Source organism: Talpa occidentalis, unplaced genomic scaffold, assembly GCF_014898055.3.
Source record: "Talpa occidentalis isolate TD23 unplaced genomic scaffold, MPIMG_talOcc4v2.1, whole genome shotgun sequence".
In the NCBI taxonomy this organism is placed as follows: Eukaryota; Metazoa; Chordata; class Mammalia; order Eulipotyphla; family Talpidae; genus Talpa; species Talpa occidentalis.
In genome coordinates, this window is record NW_026555331.1 from 10,605,687 (window position 1) to 10,617,249 (window position 11,563).

The following is an 11,563-nucleotide window of genomic DNA, read 5'->3' on the forward strand; positions in this document are numbered from 1 at the left end:
TTGGGAAGGGGTATAATTTCTCCACATTTCAGCACTGATACTGGTTTAAAACAATCCTGCACTATCATATGAATATCTGGTGTCTCTAGTCTATGCATTAAACTTGATTATATGAACTCTTGTAAGTATTTAAATTTCATAATTAAACACTGGAGGGAACCAGAATTCGCTTAGAGACAGATATTTGCTTTAGATCAAATATTTGCTTTAGACCTGCGTACCTGTCCTGCACAAATTATTTTTCTCATGCTTTTATTCATCAGCTGAAAAACATGAATGAAAAAATAGTGCCTTGCAGGCACAATCCTGCCAAATAATGTTGCCTATAATAGATGTTTGATAAGTGGAGTTGAATTGAATTGTAACAGATAGCTCAAGGAAAAAACAAAAAGGAATAAATAAAGCATCCCTTTGAGAGAATATTAGTTTGAAAAGATTGCAAATGAAAGAAGACACTTGAGACTTTCTTTTTACACTGTGTATTATGCATCTGGCACAGCACAGCCACTTTGCTTTCTCATAAAATCCCCATATTTACTTTATAAAGTAGGTGCAGATTATCCCCATTTTACAGATGAAGAAAGAAGCTTGAAGTGGTTTAGTGGCCAGGATCAGACAAATACTGTATTAGTCACACTCTCCAACTTTGAGAGGCAGAAATGTACAGCCAAAATTATTCCAGAGGCTTACAACAGCAAACATTTTTTTTTTTTTTTTGAGGTTCAGCATTGGCTCTATTTCCTATGTCTTCATACTGTAGAACCACAGCTGAGAAGGAGACTCCATCCAGAACACTGCTGAGCTCACAAGTCAACCACACAGTGCTCTTATATTACACATGCTCCATTGACAGAGGATGGCAAAACCTGGTGCCCTGCAGGGAATGGAGGGTGACACACTTGGTGTTGGGGCTGCATGTTTGTGTCCCTGCAAAACTCATGTGTTGAATTATAATCTCAATGTCATGGTACTAAGAGGTGGGACCTTTGGGAGGTAATAAGATAATGAAGGTGGACCCCTCATAAATGGGATTAGTGCCCTTAAAAATGAGACTCCAGGGCCTCCCCCGGTGGTGCAGCGGTTGAGCGCTGGATTGCGAAGCTGCCCGCAGCCTCTGCAGTGCTGGTTCAATCCCCGGCTGCTCCCCGGCCACTGGAGGAGGGTCCCGCATGGCGCGCAGACCTCTCCTGCCGCCCGCTGCTCCCCTCAGCAGTGGATTTCATCAGTCTGCCTGTTCTGCTCTCTGCTCTAGCTCTGGTGAATTCTCTCACCCTCCCGCACTTCTGACTGTACCCAGTGCTTGTATAAATAAATAAATTAATTTTAAAAAATGAGACTCCAGTTAGCTCTCCCACCTACTTCCCCCACCTTGTGAGGATATGAGGAGAAAGCAATGAAAGCATGTAACCTGGAAGAGAGTGCTCATCAGAACTTAACCTTTCTGTGTCCCTGATCTCAGACTTCTGCATGTGAAATTAGTTTCTGCGTTTTAAAAATTTTATAAAAGTCTCTGGTATTCTGTTGTAGCATCCTGAACTAAGACGTTTAGTGAAAATAAAAAATAGCTATGGTAACTGACTAAGCCAAAATGCAAATTCAGGTTTGTCTGGTATTAAGGTCCATTCCTCTTTCACTAAGATATTTTTATATGTTTATTTACAATTCATTAATTCAGTAATTATTTTTTCAACTCTTAGTAGTATGTAGTAACTAAGAAGATCTGATTTGCTTTAGCAATAACTAACTCTTAAATTCATCTTTTCCATTTAGTGACTATAAAGTAACTAGCATTATATAACTAGAATTAAATTCTACCTCATAATAGAGGTGAATTTTTATCTGGAACTAATGACAGGCATACAAACTATACAAATGCATGTATGAGATTTCATATTCAAAGTCCCTAAAAGTCTCTTTTATCTCTCTGGCATTTTCTCTGGTTTCTGTAGCTCCCAAATTTAATATTCTGAAGATTCAGAATATGTTAACTAGACAACTTTGGATATCATTTTGACACCTACATGAATTAAACAAACTACCACCTACTAGAATGATTATTTCATATCAAAACAATATGGAATAAAGGATATATTTAAAATTCTTCAGAACGCAGAAAAAAATTTCAAAAGCAGCATGAAAATATACTTTATAGTATTGCCTTGCTTACAGTTGTTTTCTTACTGCAAGTTCTTCAGCTGGGAGTGCTTTCTTTTTTATCATGTTATTGCAAAAAAAATTCACACAGGCATGATAATCAAGATTGGATTTACTTTCTTAATATTAGTTTACTCAATTTGCGTTATTAGGAGAAAACTCAGAGAGACATAAACATACCATTTTGCTGTCTTCAATTCCCTTGTCATGTATTGGTCGTTAAAAGTGGATCAAATATCCATAAGATTATAAAATAAATTATATCTGGGAGAATATTAGTTTGTGGCCAAGCTATCCCAAAGATGGACATCCGAGGATTTATCTGCATGCGATGTTGGAAACACTTTGCTGTGGACTCACATGATCTGAGGACTTGTAGAAGAGTGTCCTACTGAATTCAAGAGCTGTGCCAACCACTGTGAGTGTAGTCAGGTTGTCCTTAGGTCTAATTAATTTAATTCAACTCATTTTACCCAGTGCCTGCCACATGCTTTATGTTATTAGCAGGCTCTGGAAATATGACACTACACAAGATAATAATCTGCCCTGCAGGATCTAGGGATGGAGCAATAGCCTCTGCTGAGCCCCACTGCTTACATGTGACTTCTAGCTCAGTTTTCTGACAATACCAGGGACGATGGTAGTAGGCTGTATCCATGGTTGGTGAACTTTCCACCTTCATTAATTTAGCAAAGGTCTGACAGTAATACAATGGCAGGATGATGTCTGTTCAATATTGTTTTGTTTTAAATTGTGTTGTTTTTTTTTTTTAATTGAAGCTACTTTGGTTTACAACATTGTGTGTGATTTAGGGGTACAGGTTCACACCTCTTCAGATGTATGGTACCACCCCACACCTATCACCAAAGTACCAATAATCCTTCCGTGAATTCTATTGGATCCCCTCCCCAATTTTGATCCCCATACCCCTTCTGTTGGCCTCGATTTTGCAGTCAGGTTTATAGGGTTTATTTTGCTTTATTCTTTTGTTTCTTTATATTCCACATATGAATGAAATCATCTTGTATTTGGCTTTCTCCTGACTTATTTTGCTTAACATAATACATTCCAGTTCCGGCCATACTGTCACAAAGGACAAGATTCCATCATTTTATTATAACATACATGTTCCCGTTTAACCTGGTCTCATTTTACATCAATTCACTTAAAGTCCCAGTTTCCAACAACCTGCTAAAGACTTGAAGTGAGGACTTGCTGTACTGGGCTATAGGGAGATATTGGTTATTTTAATACTACACAATTAGTTTTTTTTTTTAAAGATTTATTTATTTATACAAGCACTGGGTATAGTCAGAAGCATGGGAGGGTGAGAGGATTCACCAGAGCCAGAGCGGGGAACAGAACAGGCAGAAGGTCCGAAGTACACTGCTGAGGGGAGCAGCGGGTGGCAGGAGAGGTCTGCAAGCCATGTGGGCCCCTCACCAGTGGCCAGGGATCAAACCAGTGCTGCAGAGGCTGCAGGCAGCTTCACAGCCCAGTGCTCAACCGCTGTGCCACCAGGGGAGGCCCGCAATTAGTTAGTTCTTACAGACTTTTGCACTTTTTGCTTTACTGTACCCTGCCTATAGGCAACAGGTTTGAGTTGAGTTTTTCTCTGGAACACAGGTTCCTGGGTCCACTGTGAATGAAAGACAATTCAGCTTGGCATCATCATCATTATCTCCACCACCAGCACTGTCATCATTATAATAACCCAAGCTAACATTACTGAAAGCTTTCTCCATGCCAGAAACTGGAACACATATATTAAATGGAACAAATATAGTAAGTATATAACACACATATACTTCATTGAATGCCACAGTGATCTTATAAGGTAGATTTTATCATTATCCCCATTTTAAAGATAGGACAACTGGGATTCAGAGGATTACATTATGTTGTTCAATGCCATAGTTAGTAAGAGACATGGCAAGGATTTGAAATCATGAATCTAATGCCAGTATCCATGTTCCTAGCTACTCTATTTTCTTTCCTTTTTACTTAATTATTTATGCATACAAGAGCTAGGGTATAGGCCAGAGGTGACTATACCTTCACAAGAGTCACAACTGGAAGAGAAGGGAAAGGAATGCCTTGTAAGTGTTTCATCCATCATCTGGGGTATGTAACAATGTCAGTCTCTGCCTTGCTTCTCTTGCTTCAACCCTCCTTTTTGAGAGATGAATTCTATAGACTAAAGTCTTCTTTAGTTATTGAACCAACCCAGAGACTGTCAGGGCATAATTCCTGTTTAGAAGGTCTTGGAATTAAAGCCCCCTAGGTTTGGGCCCTGGAGTCTCAGCATGACTGATGAGTAACTTGTCTTTAAGAAAATGAAGTAATGGGCTTCCCTGGCCACAGTAAATGGTTTTCATCAGTCTCAGAGTAATCATTATCTTTATTTCTTAGTCCAACTTGAAGTTCCCAATAATGCAGAGTATCCTTTGTTATCTCAATAATATTATTAATAATTGTGATTGTTTCAATTGTTCAGAGCACATTTACCTATATTAATTTATTCAGTCTTCACAGCATCCCTTTTACAGGATGGACATCATCATCATTATTATTATTATCTTATTTATGTATATTTTTTGACATTGTTGTTCCTCTCAGGTGTAATCCCCATAAAATTCCCACCATCAAGTCTCCCATGAACTGTCACCATAGTCTTTTGTGTTCTTCCCTCTCCTGTTCTGATCCCTCTCCCTCTTCCTCCCCTGATGAATGTCTCTGATTTATCTTTTGCTGCTATTTTTTTTTTTTCCTGATCCCTTGTTTGGTTCCCCTATATTCCTCCTATAAGTGAAACCACAGGATGGACATTATGATCATCACTTTTCAGATGAGAATTCTAAAGAGGCAAGATTGTCCTTGGCTTGTAAAAGCTAGGACAGTTGGCAGGAGACAGAGGTAAATTTATCTCTCACTCTCTGATCATAGACACTCCACAGTAATCATTACAAGACTATTTCATCTTCATCTTCTCTCTCCAGTTGCTTATTGCACCAGTGGGGTATGCCCTGAATCTGACTTATTGGAAAGTGATTCGGGGAGGTGAGGGAGTTTCTTCTCATCCACACACTATTGCTAAAACTGGCTTGGTTAGGCTGAAGGGTCAGAGTCATAATTTCTCAGGAAAATGACAGGCTAATGGCAAAAAAAGCTATAAATATCATCAAACACATGACTCGACATTTACCAAGGCAATTGTTTCATCATAAGAATTTCAGGCATTTTGGTACCTTTCAATTCAGCCCCCACAAGACACCCTGCCCCCTTACCAAGGAGGAAAGGAAAGGGCATGAAGCTTGTACATGTGTGTGGGGATGGGTGCAGGGTAGGGAGCACAAAAGGCAGATGAGAAGAGGCAACCAAATGGGACATTCCTGTGGCTTCAGGAGTCAATTGAGGTCCTAATTCTTTGTGACCAATGGTAGGATTAAGAGTTCAAAAGGGCAGGTCATATGAGGGCACGGGGTCAGGCTGGGTCATGCAGGGATGTGACCCAGGAAATGCTGGCAGGCTGGGCCCCCATACCTTCCCCAGCAGGTCTCCAATTAGGATTTAATAGCCAAATGTGGAATGCATTAGGAGTTCTGAGCAGAAAGTTTATGTTCAAAGGAGTGGGGTCTTTTGGCTAAGTAGAAAAACATTCCTTCTTGGTCAGTTTCTTCCTGAAGTTTGCTAATTCTGGGGGCCTGGCTGGCAGTGGTGCCTTACAAAGCATCCTGTGTGAATGGTCCAGGGATAACACCCTTGTTTTCCTTAAAGATGACACAAAGAAGAATCAGCAGATCCACCACCTCTATTCAGTACTTGGAACATTGTGGGGGGTACAGCGAATCATCTGATGGGAGTTTTTTGTGTTTGTGGCTACGTATTCAATTGAGCACATACTGGCAGAAAGAGTATATGTGTCAGTAGATATGGATAAATGTTAAAATAGCTTTTGGGTAGTGTTAAAATAGATATTTATTCCTTTGTGTGTATGCCTGTTGTATTTTTGTTTATCCATATCCATCTATCCATCATCTTTCTAATCTGTTTTTCATCTATTTCTATATCCTACTACTCTTCCTTCTTTCCGACACCTATCTATATATCTGTCTGTCTGTCTGTCTATCTATCTATCTATTTATTTATCTATCTATCTACCTACCTACCTACCTACCTACCTACCTACTACCTATTTATCTTTTCTATATTAAAGATTGTCCTTATACCTTGTCTGGTGACAGAGAGAAATTCAAGCAATGCGGCAGGGTATATTTAATATGTTTATATGTGTCTGTGTGTGTGTGTGTGCACACAAGTATACTTGCACGTTATGAATATGTATGGGTGTAGGTATGTATCAAAGGGAAGCATCTAATATACAAACATACACATTCATATACATGAGTCTGTGTATGCCTGAGACCTCTGAAAGTGATCAAATACTTAGATTGGGGAAAGCATGTTAGTGTCTGTGAAAATGTTCCTATGAATGAAAATAACATTCGGTGAAAGACCAGTTCTGTGCTGTGAGCATGTACCATTGCATATTTTGAAAGTGAAAATGCACAGATAGAGGAATATGTGAATTGATGTTTCTGTGGTGACATATTTTGCTTTATAGATGTTGCTTTGTATGAACAAAAATGATAAATTGTGTCAAGTGCATATGTGTGCAGTGTGTTAGAAGTGTACATGGCATTTTTGTAGACCAAGAGGGTGATCATGAATGAACATCCATGAATCCAGTGTGAATTTGAGCGTGCCCCTGTGTGTTATGCCAAATGAATAGGCACAAGTCCTGACTGTGGACTATGAGTATTGGCTTGTATCTCTGGCAGGGTTTGAATGGATGGTGAGATTGTGGAAAATATGTGCAGTATGGGGAACATGAAACTGGGTATATGTCTGCAGAGAGAGTTAAAGAAAGTGCATGAGTCTGTTCGTGGTTCACCCCTCCACAGCATGCAAGGGTGGCATCTTGAACTTCAGCTTGGAAGCAAAGTTGCTCCTGTTCTGGTCTGACCTAGCCTCTCTTCTGGAGTTTGAATAAGTGACACAAGAAAATAAGGAAATATGTCCTGTTTCCTCTTAGCAATGCTAACAACATATACACACATGTATATCCACTCACCGCATCCAACACACATGGTCTAAAGCAAGTAATCATGAATTTGAGCTTGAGCATCTAATGCTATCATTTCAGCCCTAAATTTGGGCTGATGAGCTCATCCTGGTTTTATCACATGAAACTCTCCAGTTTTTACAAACCTGGACACTTGGTCCCCCTATTTGCATTAGTTGGTAACAGAATACAGAATAGGGAAATTAAGTCTTGGCCATTCCCAGGGGAGTGGCACAGCACTATTATTTTGTTTCTTTTCACAGAGAAAAAACAGTGCCCTGGATCCTATCAAAGAACAGCATTTTATGAGTGAATTTACTTGCAAGTGAAGCATGGAATAGATCTTAAAAGCACAGAAATTCACAGCTGCCTAGATCTATTTTGGAATAGGACTGTGTCCTTACAAGACATGGTAATGTGGTTAACTCACTTAGGGCTTCAAAACCTGGTTTCCTCATCCGTAAAGTGAACATAAGAACTGCTTCACAGAGCAATTTTATGGATTAAATGAGATCATATGGAGGCAAAGCACTTGGTACAGCTCCCAGGATATAACTTCAATAAATGTGCACATCACCATCACCCCCTCATCTTTGCAATATTTTTGATCAGCAGCAGTGACAGACAAGATGTCTGCTAGAAGTTGAAAATATAACTACAAACAAACAGCACCCCTGCCCTCAGGAATCTTCAGTTTAGGTTAATTTCCTAGTAAAAATTAGTAAAAACAACTCTATCTCATTGTGATGAATTGAAAAATTAGGGAGTTGATTTATATTCCTCATTGAGGGTTGAGATATACAGAACACAAGGAGAGATAGAGAGAGAGGCATAGGTGTTTTGAGGTTTGTATTTGCCATATCTATTTGGTATGGGTATGTATATATGTTTATATTACAAAGGGTGATAGTTGAACTCCAGACAATTTAACAAGCCCTTGTCATCTTCCAAAAGCAACAGCTGCTGTTGAGCTCTTGCTGAGGGCCTGGCAGTGGGTAGGACTCTGCACAGCAAAGCAACCCTTCCGTGTCAGGACTGCCTCAGAGGAATGAGAAGGGACAGATGGCCACGGATTGTTCTGGAACATAAACCCAAGTGTCAGGCATGAAGGGAAAGACTGAAGACAATTTGAAGTGGCGGGGCAGGAGGGGCAGGGCAGGGCACGGCAGTCAGTGCGGCAGACAATGTCTCATTCATGAGGCCACAAACTGTGTGGACTCAGCACCTTGCAGCTGGTGTTAGGCTCTGTGCTGGACACAGATAGAGCAAGTGGGTTCCCTACCATCAGGGGAGTCACCATGGCTTTCCAGAATGAACAGTCCTAATTTTTAGACCAGCCTCTGCCTTTGCCCAGCACTGGGCACTGACACAGACATTGTAAAACAAGGAGTAGTATGTGTTGATTAACGCAAAGAAAGTGGAACAAACCAACATCCTTGGGGTTGTAAAAGACTTGTCAAAGTCAAGAAAGTAGTAACTAGAATGCGCCTTATAGGATGGAATCACTAGGCAGTAAATTGGTATGTGGGAGGAGGTATGGGTTCTATTGCAGGCATTCCAGAGAGTGGGATTATATGAACACACACGGAGAATTGTTAAGGAAGGGATGTGTAGGAGACAGAGGGAGCCGCAACCCAGAATGGATGATCCAGATGCGCAATCCAGAATGGACAGTCCTGAGTTTCAGACCGGCCTCTGCCTTTGCTCAGCACCGGGCCCTGACCTGCAGGCTCCGGGGAAGTGTTACTTAGTAAATGAATAGATGATGCCGGAAGCAGCCAGTTATACCCAACAGAAGAGTTTGCACTTCTTCCTGGAAGTAATGGGGAACTACCTAAATAATTTTGAAGAAAATGAGGTGACCCAAAACTGTATTTTAGAAATGCCATTCTAGTCTTAGCAAGGGGGCATATATGGGTTGGCAGAGATCCAGGGAGGCAAAAACCTGAAGCCAAATGACAAGAAGATAATCTGACAACATCCTGACATCATACGCTGGAGACTGACTCAGGCAGTGGCTGGGTGATGGAGAAGAGTGGCTCTGCAGAAGTGACTTGGATGATTGCTGATTCCTCAGATCTCCACTCACATATGAATAGTACTCTTGTTTCCTCCCATGAAGAGCACAATTTGAGATCCTGAAAAACCACCTGGCTTCTGAACACATTTGATTCAATTCTAGGATCAGACTAGTGGAATGCCCTGGATGGGAGTGTGGGATTCTGGGAAAAAATAAACACATTGGCTTTTACTGTTGCCCTGGAGTAGACTGTAGCATCTCTGAGCTCCAGTCTGTTTCCAGCTCTTCACTTAGACACCTCCTGCCTTTTTCCAATCTTGTTTTCTATTGCATAAAATGAGAGTAATAATATCAGCATTGTGGCATTGCATGGATTTGCGAAGGAAAATACCTGTGAAAGTCTCTTAAAAATCTTTGACCAAACACAGGTAGAGTTATGAGGCAGGGATGAACATCAGCAGTTTCCTAGGGAAACATAAAGAGCTGCCTTGAATTCCCAACATCAGTCAATGAGGCTTTCTATTTAAACTTGATCTGCAGGATACCTGAACTTCCCCCTGCCTTCCACAGGATGGTCTTATTTCCAAAGAATGTTCTCACCCAGCTCAGGGCTTTAAAGGAGAACAGAGGGCATTAAGTTAGATTAACAGACTTATTTCTTGCTGTCACAGATGATGAGGTTCTTTTTGGAGAGAGGATCTCTCTGGGTACCCTGAAAGGACAGCCTATTAACATACACCCTATAAAAATCTCAGGCCTGCTCCTCGCATGTGTGTGATCTGACATTCCTGGGCACATACTTTATTTCAATTAACATTTCACAATCCCCGTGTCCCCATTTTTCCTGGACTATTCAAGCACTGACTTTCTCTCATGCCATAGCTCAGGGAGCACTGGAGACCCCATTAAATCCAGCAGACATGTGTCCTTGATTAAACAGAGAGCCAGAGAGTTTGCACTGTGGTGAGGATTGTGGACACAGCTTAGATCTATCAAGCAACTTAAACTCTATTGAAAATAGAAAGTTTTGGGTTTGGGTCTAATTGTGAGTAGATGTGCAGAGGTGGGACATGGATCAGACACATGGCTGGCATTGAGAGAGGTGAAGGGCCAGAGACACAGAAATGTGTTGTTTGGGCCAGACTTTCAGATCATCCAAGACAACTGCTCATGAAGTGACTCCTTTCAACACACACTTGTAGAAAACTACTGGTAATCCAGGTGCTTTACTAAGTGCTGGTTCAAGGTTAATGAAGACTTGGTTCCCATTCTTCAAGAGGAGGGAATGAGTAAGTTCCTTCCTTCCTTCCTTTTTTGTGCCCCTTCCATTTATTTAAAAAGCATTTATCATCATTATGATAGCTATGATTTACTTATTGTCTCTTTATTTTTTTTAAGATTTATTTTATTTATACAAGAACCAGGGTACAGGCCAGATGTGTGGGAGGGTGAGCGGATTCACCAGAGACAGAGTGGGTAACAGAACAGGCAGACCAACGAAATACACTGCTGAGGGGAGCAGTGGGCGAGACAGGAGAGGTCTGCTTGCCATGTGGGTTGCTCCGAGGCCAGCGGGGATTGAACCAGCACTGCAGAGGCTGTGGACAGCTTCACAGTGCTCCGCTCAACCTCCTGTGCTACCAGGAAGGCCCTACTTACTGTCTCATTAAAAGACAAAAATATTCTTCAAAACTGTCTAGTTCATGAAAAGCAAGAAAAGTCTGAGAAACTTCCACACACCAGAGGAAAATCAGAAGATCTAACAGCTAAGTATAATATGAACACAAAGATAACATAAAGAAAAAAAACTGATGAATTCCAAATAAAGTTTAGTGTTTAGTTACGAATAGTATACCAATCAATGTCACTTTCTTAGATTTGACAAGTGTATATCAAGGTTAAGTTGTTAATAATTGGAGAAACTGGATGTGGCTCATATGGGACATTTCTGAGATATATTGTTATTTTTCTGTAAATTTGAAGCTCTTGAAACATAGAAACTTTGTATACACAAAAGGAAAAACATCATGATGAAACACTAAAATAGTTGTTGAGGTGTTGTGTTCCAGGAATTTCACTTGTGAGTGTGTGTATGTGTGAATGTGTTTGTGTGTAATTTTCACATAGTGTTGTGAGATTAGGAAAATGGAAGATTCTAACATACGTAATTTAATTGCCCTTTCTGAACTAAGATTTAGAATTATGACTGTGCCACTCTAAACTCTTGTTCTTCTTTAGTAAGGTTTTATGCTTTGTTCTGTAGC

The 11,563-nt window shown here is 40.4% G+C and overlaps 1 long non-coding RNA gene across 1 annotated transcript; it reads left to right on the forward strand.

Moving 5' to 3' along the window:
* Positions 1–3,290: 3,290 nt before the first annotated feature.
* LOC119246483 (uncharacterized) lies at positions 3,291–8,118 on the forward strand. The gene is made up of 3 exons (XR_005125556.2): positions 3,291–3,358; positions 3,781–3,939; positions 7,543–8,118. It is a non-coding gene; the product is annotated as an uncharacterized LOC119246483 (long non-coding RNA).
* Positions 8,119–11,563: the final 3,445 nt, after the last annotated feature.